Genomic DNA, 9581 nt, shown 5'->3' with positions numbered 1-9581 from the left:
GTTCTTCAGGTTGCGCATTACCCGCTTGGGCTTTCACAGCGCTGAGTTTACGCTTCCGTTTTACCCTTAGACACTGGGGAAAGGACCAGATGGACGCAGTGAACCTTCTTTCACTGACTTACTTGTGTTCCGGAGTTCAGCATCTGTGCCTGCGAGCCTAACTGGTAAAGGAATTTAGGTTGGTGGAGCTGAGTGGAACTGAGGAGGGCAGGCACTGGAGATCTGAGTATCCAGCTCCGAAAAGCAGGTAGAACTACGGAAGTACAGTACTTGCTAGGCTCTCGACCGATACCGGGACGAAGTCGTCTTGGTAAGGTGAGTTATCTCAAAGTCCTACAGAAAAGCTTGTCCAGTGACTTCCACTTTCTGGTTCAACCGCCCTAACATTCCAGTAACCAGCACTTTTTGGTGCTTCATTTAAACTCTGCATGCTGTCACAAAGGTCTGCCTCCACCCCGTGGCCCTGGGGAATCAATGTACCGTATTTCTTCTTTCTCGTGTGTGTGTGTGTGTGTGTGTGTGTGTGTGTGTGTGTGTGTAGGCTGGGAAATGAGAACTTGATGGTTTTATTCTCCCTAGATTTGGAAGATGGTAAATGACTTGTACACTTTTTACGGACGAAGTTTCACTTCTGAAGCATGCTTAAAACGCATTCAGGGCTGAGGATTTAGCTCAGCGGCACCGAACCTGCCTCTCAAGCACAAGGTCCTGAGTTCAATCACCGGTACCAAAACAAACAAAAACCACATTCAGATTTCTGCTTCCACAGTAAGCAAACAGATAATAAAAATATTAACTGTTACAGTAGAGTGGCATGGTGGCGAGTACCTGCCATCTGTTACTCCAGAGGCTGAAGCAGGAAGAGCACTTGAGCCCAGGAGTTCAGGACCAGCCTGGGCAACATAGTGAAACTCAATCTTATTTTCAAAAAGTCACTATTAATTTTTAAACTTTTTTTCTTTGGACCTACCATGTGTCAGACATTTTTCTAAACAATGAAGATAAGCTAGAAATAAGAACAACAAAAAGAGAGCCAGGCGTGGTGGTGCACATCTGTAATCCCAGCACTCTGGAAGCAGAGGCAGGAGGATCATCGAAAGTTCCAGGCCTGCCTGGTCTACATAGTGAGTTCAAAGCCAGCCTGAACTACATAGGGAGACCCTGTCTCATAAAACCAACCAACCAACGAACCAACAAAAAAATTACTTTCTTCTTGAGACTTACGAAATGAGAAATGGACAATACATGTAATACATAAGAAAATTACATAAGATATTAGAAAGCAGTAGATGCTAGGGAGCGGATCATAGTAAAGGGAATACTGTGTGGAGATTGACAGTAGGGAGGGCTACAATTTTAAATAGCCTGGGCAGGACAGACATTATTGAAAAGAGGCAGTTTGAGCAGAAGGTAGTGAGGTAGTTAGTGTAGTGAATGCCCAGGAAATTGTATTCCAGACAGAAGGAGAAGCTGGTACAAAGGCTTAAAAGTGAGAATGTGACTTTATTTTTCAAAAAGCTAGAAAGAAGGATTTTAAAAGTTTGTTTTACCATAAAAAATGATAAATATTTGAGGAGATACATGTTTAACTTGATTTTTTAAATTTCTATTTTATTTTATTTCGAGACAGGGTCTTGCTATGTAGTTCAGGCTGCCTTAAACTCACTATGTAGCACAGCCTGGCCTCAAACTCACGGTGATCCTCCTGCCTCAGCCTCCCAAGTGGTGGGATTACAGCATGCACCACCATGCCCGGATAATTTGATTTTTTTAAAATGTTGTAAATTTGTTAAAAATTATTATTATGAAGTTCAGCAATTTTAGAACTTTCAAGCTCATTTCTCTGTGGAAACCAAAATTGAGGAAATAATTTATATTCATGTAAATAGGCTTTGAAAATAAAAGCACTTAGCATTCATATGACCAAAACAAAAGGGCCTTTAGCAAAAATTAAGTAAACCTGAATAAAGTATGGACTTTAATAATGTTTTGAAAATTGAGAATGTAATGGCATATTCAGGTACAGAAGGGAGCCGGTGAGGCTGGAGCAGAAGACACAAGGGGCAAAGAAATGGATGAAGTCAGAGAGATGAGAAAAGGAGAGATTTTAATAGAGCATTAAGAACCATTGGACCTTGGCTTTATTCTTGGAACATGTGTAATCCTGTGAGAGGGGTAGTGATTTTTTTCCCTGTTAGAGGATTGATGATTAGGTAATCTGGCAAAATCAGTTTTTTTTTCTTTTTTTTGCAGTATTGGGGATTAAAGCCAGAGCCTTCACACTGAGCTATATCCTCAGACCAGTTTTTTGTTTTTTGAGACAGCATCTCACTAAATTACCCACGCTTGGGGTTGTACTTAGGATCTTCCTGCCTCAGCCTCCCAGTCACAATATTCAACTAAAATCAGAGTCTTTAGGCAGAAAAGGTATCAGCTGGCATATTCTTATGCACAACTTTATGCATACAACTTTCAGAGGCCTACTGTATACTGTTAATTCTCTTTTCAAACAAATTATAATTTAAATCTTCCCTGAAATTGAACCATTTTATGTAAATACTGTGCAGAAGCATCAAATTTTAGACTTGGATAACCTGTTTAGTATAGAAGACTCAGCATAAGTAATCAAATTGTTTATGGAAATAGCTGAAGTTCTTGTCAAGCTCTGCACTTCCTAATCTCCTCCCTAACATTCCTAGGTTCCTGAGGTGGAGCCTTGATTGAAAATCATTGCAACCTAATCACCCCACCCTGAATGAACTATATGGTATCTAATTCCACATTACCTAAAACAGGTATGGCTTGATTTATTACAACTTTTGTATACAAAACTTTGTACTAGACTGTCAAGAAATATAATGCTTCATTTTGAAAATAAACATTTTAAACATCAGTATTTATCAAATTAACATAAGCTTATTGTATATTTAAACATAACATAAGCTTTTGTATATTTAAAATGTATTCTGAATTTCAAAACAAATTTTTGTTCAGTTTTTTTAGGAAGGAACCCAGATATAAGAGATAAATATAAAATATAAGAGATAAGAAATATAAGAGATATAAGAAATGGAAAATCAGAGATCATATAAAATTATTACATGTTTCTTTTCTTCTTGTTGCTTTGTCCACACAAAGAAAATTACTTTATGTTTTTCTTTTAGATAGAAAAATATGATAAATCATTATCTTTAGCTTGAGGTATATACTAATACTTCTATTATAAAACTAAACCTTTGGTGCTGGCATTTACTCTTTTCTCAATATCAAAGTTATATTATCTTTCATTTTGCACTTATCCTTGTTTCTTTGTGATTTTTTAAAAGTTTTACTGAATCCCTAAAATTAGAATTTGAAGAGCTACTTTGAAAAGCCACTTTGAGCCACTTTTGTCCTATTTCCACTTTCCTTGATAAGACATATGGTTCTGACCAGAAAATTATTTTGTTCTCTTTGTGAAGCTGGAGATTGAATCCAGGTATCTTGTGCATGCTGGACACATGCTTTACCACTGAGCTATATCACCAGTTTTAGAAGGTTAATTTCAATTTGACTCAAATCCTATAATTTATAAATATTTTTGTTGTTCTTTGTATTTTAACATAATTGCATTTCACAGAAATGATTACAATTAACTATTTAATGCTCATACTGTTTCTAATATGTTTGCAGAAAATTCATTTATTCTTTCAATAAATATTTAGTACTTGGACTGAAAGTATAGCTCCATGGTAGGTCATATGCTTAGCATGCCCAAGGCCCTGGATTCACCAAAAAAGAAGAAAAAAAGAGCACTTAATGTAGGTGCTTGGTGAGTAGCATAATTCAAATGAATATTTTGAAAACTTCTGATATATTTAGTTCATTAGTCCAGATTCTACCCTTTGGTTAATTTTCATATTGTGGATGTTTCATCAACCTCAATTCCACTCCTCCATTACATGGCAGCTACATGATTTGGCCAATTTGTTTTGTTTTTTTTTGGTACTGGGGATTGAACTCGAGCCCTTGTGCTTGCAAGGCAGGCACCAGAACCACTGAGCTAAATCCCCAGCCCCGAAGCTACATGATTTGGATGAGACATGTCCTTGTCACTGGAAATTTAAAGTTACTTTGTCCTTCTTACCATAGTTCTTGGTTTAGCCCTTAGTGTGAATCAGATGCTTGAACAAAACAACCTGTGGTTTGAAGCTCAAGATTTTTTGCTCAGTAATTTAGGCAATTTTCCTTTCTCTTCTAATAGGAAAGAGGAAGTTAGTAGTCCCCACTGTTGCTGGTATTTGTGCCATAATCTTGAAGGGAGCCGCCTAAGATGAAATAGATACCGTGGACAGCACAGTTGAAAGATTGAAAGAAACTGGGTCATTGATAACATTGTTAAGATAGCTAGATCCACCAACCACAGAGCCTGTTCAGCAACTGGACTCTTCATTGACATGGGCCACTACTCTTCTGTATTAATGAAACCAGTTCAAGTTGCTTTGCTTGCAAGTTTAATTATTGTGTTGGAGAGCATCCTAACTGATATGTACAGATAAATCTAAGACTAGGTTCCTAAAAATAGGTATTTTTTCCCTTCCTATAGCAGAGGAGCATATACCATAGAGTTGTGAAGCTTGAATTTCAGTACCTTTACTTGTTTAGGACCCTTGTTAGCCTTCTACCAAATTTTACACTTGTAATTTTGTATTCTTTAAAGAGTACCACCCAACTTGTATAAGCTTTAGGCTTCACAAAACCTGTGAGATGATTTGGGGAGAAAACTTCGCCTTTCTCTCCAGTCCCTTCCATTCATGTCTTCCTAGGAGAGGAATGACTTATCTAATTGGTAAATAGCTGAAAGGTTTACAACCCATGTGTGGCCTGGTCTCTCTTGACTCTCATTCATATCTGCCTGCCACAGTGGTAGGCTCACTGCAGCCATCCCTGGATGACACAATGTAAACAAGCAGTTGCTGCCATTGACCTCTTCTTACCAAACTGTCAGCCTCCTGTACATTTGAAAAACAATGTATTAATACGATAGTTGTGAAAATCGTGAAGAAAGAACTCTGAAAAGGAAGCTTTGGGAGACATAGAGAACAAGTAGTCAAGGATTAGAGCCTTCTGTATTATCATCCCTAGCCATCAGTGGTGCAGGTGCTGACCCATCCCTCTCCAATTTGCCCTCAGTTTCCAGTATTTTCCCTCAATTGTCTGTGCTCCTGGGATGCAGTTTGCACCTGTCAAGTGACTGCACAGATTAATTCCAGAGGATGATGAATTAGAATCCCATTTTGACCCCGGGTCCAAGCTGTTTACACTATTTCAACGTAATCAGCAACAGTGGTGATAATGAGCACGTCTAATGCCTGTGAATATTTGTTTCTCAACTCAGAAAGGTGAAGAGTATGATGATCACCCTGAAATAAAAACAGAAGGAGCCAAAAATAGCAATGATATATGTATAGAAATGCTGAATGACCATTAAATACAAAGCAGACCACTAGGTGCTATGAAAGGTACATATGCAATCACACAGTAACTCCAGATCTCAGGGATTTTGCATCTACAAAGGATATAACACACATCCTTACTTATGAAGGTAACTCCAGTTCAAACATTTTACATATATTCAGTTATATTAGCTTGAATGTATGGAATTGGCATTTTTGGAGGCACAAAGTATTTGAATGTCAGCATTTTCATATGGCCAACCTGATGTTACCAGCATTCAAAGTATTGATGATTACAGATGTTCCTTGACTTCTGATGGGGTTACGTCTTGATAAATACATCTTAAATTGAAAATACCACAGATCAAAAATGCATTTAACACATCTACCTTACCAAACACCATAGCTTAACAATATAGTACCCTTTAGGGTACTGATTGCCTCCTTCTGTGATCATATGGCTGACTGGGAGCTGTGGCTCGATGCCACTGCCTACCCATCTTGGGATGCTAGCCTAGGACAAGATCAAAATTCCACATTCAAAGTAAGCATTCTGCTGCATGTGCATCACTTTCACACTATAGTAGAGTCAAGAATTTTTAAGTCAAACTTTCCTAAGGGCTGTCAGTTGTTGACCTGAATCTGGTGCCACTGCATTGCAGTTAGCATCTGTAGACCTCTGACATTACTTGCTTCCTGTCACACTTTGAAAGTTTTCACACTTGGCTGTCACTTTTTCTGATATAATTTATGTGAACATTTTTGGTGATTTCAAAATCCACAAAAACAATCTGTCTGTCTGTCTGTCTGTCTTTCTTTCTGACAGTCTTTCTAATATTCTGGTTTCTTGGCATTTTCTCTTACAATACTCTTGGCCTCCTTTACATTAAATATCCAATTCTGTGGTCATCGCTCTTTTTTTTTTTTAGTACTGGGGAATTATAGCTAGCCTTGCAAATGCTAGGCAAGCACTCTAGTACTGGGCAATATCCCCAGCAATGAGATCATATCTTTAACATTGGAACATCTACTTCCTCTTGCTTCTGGGATATCACTGCCTTTTGATTCTTTTCTGACTCACTGGGCACATTCTGAATATACTCTGTTGTTTTCTTCTCATCAGCTGACCTGTATATGTAGAAGTACTCAGAGCTTGGTCTTCAAATGTCTTTTCTTCTTTACATATACTTATCCTTTCTGTGATCGCATCCAATCGCATGGCCTTCGTGCTCTCTGAATATTGATGACTGTTATGGTTTAATGCTTCTCCTCTAAAATGTAGGTGTTGCCAATTTGATATTATTAAGAGGTGACCTTTAATAGGTGGCTTCACCTAGCTTTTGGCCTCTTTTACCCTTCTGCTTTCTCTGATTCGAGGATGCAGTATGAAGGCCAGAAACTTGATCTTGAACTTCCCAATCTCTAGAACTGTGAGAAAATAAATTAAAAAAAAATTATCCATTCTCAATACTTTGTCATTATATGGTATTGGGGATTGAAGAGCCCTTATAGTGAGCTACATCTCCAGCACTTTTTGATGTTTTATTTTGACATGGTCTCACTATATCACTAAGTTACCCAGGCTGGGGTCAAACTTGTGATCTTCCTGTCTAAGTCTCCCAGAGTGCTGAGATTACAGGCATTTGCTACCACCCCAAGCTGATTTTTCTCTTTCTTACCACATTCTCACTATATCAGCAAATCCTATTGGTTTTACCTTCAATATATGCAGAGTCCAATCACTTCTCACCACATCTACTTTGCCTTAGCTCAGGTTATTCTCATCTTGATTACTCCAGTTTTTTCCCATCATCCATTAAATCTCCATGTAGACCATGTCACTCTTCTCAGAACTGTCTGGTGACTTCCTATCTTACTAAAAATGAAAGCCAGTGTTCTTACTGTGGCCTGTAAGACCACTTAAGTCTGGTTAGCCTCCTGTTACCTGTCTGATCTCATGCCCTACAAGTTTCTCTTTTTCTCATGATAGTTCATCCAAATAGGCCTTCTTTCTAAACTTCAGACATGCTAAGAATGTTTCACATCAGGAACTTAGCACTTACTGTTCCATGATGAATTGTTCTTTCCACATATATATGTGGATCACTCAAATGTTCAAATAAATCCTTCTAAGGGACTTCTTCCTACAGCTTCACATGTAAGATAGTACTCTGTGGGTACTCCCTATCCCTACCTCACTTGACCTGACTGCAGATGTTATCACTACCTGATGTAATACATATTCTCCTTTTTATTTTTTAGCATGAGTCTTCCTCTAACCAGAAGACAAACTCCATAAGAGCAAGACTTTGCTTTATTTACTACTATATTCTCAGTGATGTTTGACATGGTTTAGCATGATGTTGGCATGGTCAGTGAATATTTGTTGGTTAAATGAATTAACTAAAATAACTGCATTAACATATACCACATGATATCTAAAATAATAAAGAATTACCAAATTATAATTGGATTGTTTTCCAGAAGTTTTAAAGTTGGCCGTTTGGAGAATATATGTATAAATATATTCCCTACAAAGAGGAAGTGCTGTTATCCTCATGGGGAGAAATATGAGACTTATGCTAAGTACTTCTACCTAGGTTTCCTGATTCTGAGGTGTGTACACCTCACCACTACAATAAATTTCCAGATAAGATCACAAAATATTATGTAAGTCATATAACTCATTTAAGGTGGTATATTAAAAGGAAGGATGAAAATGGAAGATACCCATCTTATGTGCAATTAGCTATATCTAGACTTCAGGTGCTCTTCCTAGCTTTCTAGATTTTGCAGCCAATTACATTTGTTCTTCTCTTTCATCAACCTATCTCTTCCTATTTCCCCCTTACAGAAACACACACACACACACACATAAACTTTGATTCTATGATCAGTTACTCACCTGCCACTACGATAAGTGTTTTTGCCTCCTGTCCTCCCACTCCCCTTTACTTTTCCCTGTTCTGTAAAAACACAATCCTGGATACACACAGCTATCTGTATCTTCCACATATCTGGATCTGGACTGCTGTATTAGGAAAGGATTTTCTAAACAAAACCTCGATGACACAAGAAATAGAAGCAAAAATCAACAAATGGGATTATATCAGACTAAAAAGCTTCTGTACAGCAGAAGAATCAGTCAGAGTGAAGAGACAACCTACAGAATGGGAAAAAATGTTGCCAGCTACTCCTCAGACAGAGGACTAATATCTAGAATATACAAAGAACTCAAAAAAAATTAAACCACCTAAAATTAAAGTCCCAGTCTAGAAATGAGCAAGAGAAATGAACAGATACTTCACAGAGGAAGAAATACAAATAGTCAACAGATATATGAAAAAATGTTCAACATCTGTGGCCACTAGAGAAATACAAATTAAAACAACCCCAAGATTCCATCTTATTCCAGAAGAATGGCAACCATTCGGAAATCAAATAGTAGCAAATGCTGGTGTGGCTGTGGTGAAAAAGGAACCCTCCATTGTTGGTGGGAATGTAAACTAGTACAAACATTATGGAAATCGGTATGGAGATTTCTTAAAGAACTGAAATTAGAAATCTCATACAACCCAGCTATTCCCCGGCTAGGTATCTTTCCCACAGAGCATAAGGCATCATACTACAGCAATACTTGGGTACCAATATTTATAGCAGCACAATTCATAATAGCTCAATCCTGGAAGCAGTCTGTATACCCATCACCATAGGATTGGATAAACAACATGTGGTATCTATATATAATAGAATACTACTTGGCTATAAAGAATGACACATTTGAGACATTTGTAGCAAAATGTATGCACCTGGAAAATGAAATATTGAGTGAAATAAATCAGATACACAAGCTTAAATATCATCTGGTATCTCTCATTTAAGTAAGGCAAAGTACAAACAAAGAAAAGGATATAGGATGGATAGAAAGGACAAGGGGGTGGATCTTTTGCAATAGAGAAATGATCCAAGAGAACAATGGTGAGGGGTGAGGAAGAAGGGAAGGGGAAATAAGAATAGAGATATACTATGTACAGGAACCTAATAACCCCAATTAATGTCATATGCCATAACATGAGCTAAGACAAATAATATCAACAAGTATAAAAAAGGGGATAGGGGAACCAATGGAGAAAAGGGGAAGGGGAT

This window comes from Heterocephalus glaber, unplaced genomic scaffold (assembly GCF_053883595.1).
Source record: "Heterocephalus glaber isolate CG9 unplaced genomic scaffold, H.glaber_assembly_v1.0 deba00001461, whole genome shotgun sequence".
Classification (NCBI taxonomy): domain Eukaryota; kingdom Metazoa; phylum Chordata; class Mammalia; order Rodentia; family Bathyergidae; genus Heterocephalus; species Heterocephalus glaber.
Note: the sequence above shows the minus strand (reverse complement) of the source record.